The sequence below is a fragment of the Eriocheir sinensis genome, unplaced genomic scaffold (genome assembly GCF_024679095.1).
Source record: "Eriocheir sinensis breed Jianghai 21 unplaced genomic scaffold, ASM2467909v1 Scaffold22, whole genome shotgun sequence".
NCBI classification, from domain to species: domain Eukaryota; kingdom Metazoa; phylum Arthropoda; class Malacostraca; order Decapoda; family Varunidae; genus Eriocheir; species Eriocheir sinensis.
In genome coordinates this window covers 1,462,783-1,465,367 of record NW_026111521.1, presented here as the reverse complement: position 1 = coordinate 1,465,367, position 2,585 = coordinate 1,462,783, and the positions used below count along the sequence as shown (strand labels likewise).

The 2,585-nt window shown below is 44.0% G+C and overlaps 1 non-coding gene across 1 annotated transcript; it reads left to right on the top strand.

Annotated features, from left to right (window-relative positions):
• Window positions 1-270: 270 nt before the first annotated feature.
• Trnal-aag (transfer RNA leucine (anticodon AAG)) lies at window positions 271-352 on the top strand. Its single transcript has one exon. It is a non-coding gene; the product is annotated as a tRNA-Leu (tRNA).
• Window positions 353-2,585: the final 2,233 nt, after the last annotated feature.

Genomic DNA, 2,585 nt, shown 5'->3' with positions numbered 1-2,585 from the left:
TTTAACTAGTACACATTGTGCGACTGTAACATGGGTAGGTACACTGCTTTTAAAGGTCGGGTGAGTCGCGAGGTCGCGACTTTAGAGAACTGAGCGATGTAATGTATATTATAATGTACATGTGTATGTTCGGTGTCGCACAACAGGATGTAGCTGTGATGAACTGACCACGTAAATTCATCAATTCAGCAGGCGGTACCGGATGAGATAACAGTTCGCGCCTTAATAAAAAAAAAAAAAAAAACAGCTAACAAAAAGGTTAACAAAAATGGTAGCGTGGCCGAGCGGTCTAAGGCGCTGGTTTAAGGCACCAGTCTCTTCGGAGGCGTGGGTTCGAATCCCACCGCTGCCACCATTTTTGTTAGCGATTTTTAAGTGTTTTTTTTTTTTTTGATTAAGGCGCGAACTGTTATCTCACGTGAGGTCCGGTATACCGTTGCCTGCTTTCACAAGTTGATTGTAGTAAGGTGAGATAACACAATAGCCTTTTAGTTAAGTGATGTGTGGCCGAGCGGTAGCCGTTATAAGTTCACTTTATTTCACTTTAGTTCTCTCTCTCAGGTTGATACAAATACCAAATGTATTTTAACTATATTAACAGTTGTACTACATAAGGTTTACAGTTTACGTGAGCGAGACGCACGAAATCAGAGACAGCCACACCGCTGCAGGGCGCGGGGCGGCGGAGCACCGCTTGCCTGCCCGTCACCCGTCTTCTCTCCTCTTCTCTGCGTTGTTCGCCTGTTTTATTTGCTTGTAGTTCGTCCGGAAGGGTGGGGCTTCCGGTTGATGACTGTTGATGAAAGTCATCATTTGCTGATCCTAGTGTCAGTTCATCACAGCTTCCCACGGCCAAAAGCACGACGTGTTGTTAGACATCCTGTTGTGCGACACCGACCGGGTGTCGCCACACGTACAGTCATACATACACATGTACATTATAATATACACATTACAACCACACACTCTCAACACTTCTCGCTTCCTCTGCAGCCACCACTACCCCATTGGCCAGTTTCACGTGGAAAACTATAGTGTCGATCGCCGCCATTGGTAACGATCAAAACAAAAAAAGGGACTGTGAAAGCGGCCCTAAATGACCGTTCCTTGTCTGTCGACCGACGTAATACATCACAATTTTCCCGGTGTTTCATCCCAGCGACCGTCAAACTGTGGAATACACCTCCTAATGTGATTATTAATTCTAGTAATTGTGAAACATTTAAAATACTTGTGAATGCCTTTCTTCTCTCTTACCTCGCTACCTACTAGATTTTTCTCCATCTTCCTATTCTTTGCTTTCTCCTTCATTCTGTATTTCCCGATATCGGTGAAGTGTCGCCCGCTGGGCCTTTTGGCTTATAGCATTCGTACTTTCCGGCGGGTCATCTTCATTGATTCATATAATAATAATAATAATAATAATAATAATAATAATAATAATAATAATAATATAAGGTGGGTGTTTAAGGGAGGGTCACCCTTCTTAGTCACAGGCTGTATGTAGGCCTATTTCTAGAAGGAAGGGAAGGTGGATGTTGAAAGGCAGAAACGAAAGAGTTTGACCAGGCCGGGTGTCGGCACGGAAGCACATTTTTTAAGAAAAATAGGAGGCACTCCATCGGTTTATAAGCCTTTTAAGGGTTGATACCAGGAAGGGCATAGGAAACATCATTATTAAGAATATTAATGACCGGCATAGTGAAGTCAGTTGGGGGATGTGCTGGAGGAATATGCCCTGAATCATCCAGAGTGGATTTTTAAGAGAAGGTTTGAGCGACAGCAGTACTGCCAACATGACTAGGGAGGGGTGGGAAAGGTGAATAAGTGTAAATGATAGAGATATTTTTGGCTAGGTGCCAGAAGTCTCTGGAAGAATTAGAGAATGCAAGGTTGCGGCACTTTCTATTAATGATATTTTGGGGGGCAATATACTTGGCACGATTGCGGGCGGAAGTATAAATATCATGCAGGAGTACGAACGTTCTGGTGCGTTTTGTGAGCAGTCTCTCATCATTGAGAGAATAAGACCAAGCGTCATTGAATCAAGGTTTTTTTAGCATGAGGAGTAGAAAAAGTATGTGGAATGTGTGTCTCCATTCTAGAGACGATCACCTCCGTAATGCTTTTGGCACACACAGAGTGGTCTATTTCCTGGAAGCAATAGTAATTCCACGGGAAGTCAGAAAAGTACATCCTCAGGTCGTCCCACTGAGCTAAAGCAAAATCCCAGAAGCACCGCCTCTTCCTTGAGTCCAGAGGCTGTACAGGAGCGATAGGACAGTATACGGATATAAGGTTGTGATCGGAGGAGCTCAACGGAATGAACAGTTCGACAGAGTAAGTCGAATGGTTTGAAGATAGGAAGAGGTCTAGAATCTCAGGGTGGCTCCAAGGTGGTCGGGGATATGTGTATGGTTCTGACCTAACTGCTATAGATCATTTAAGATAGCAAAGTCGTAGGTTTGCTTACCAGGCTGGTCTGTGATAAAGAATGAAAGCCAAAGCTGGTGGTGAACACTGAAATCTCCTAAGATGGAGATTTCTGGGAAGGGAGAGTGAGGCAAAATGTGATCCACTGTAGA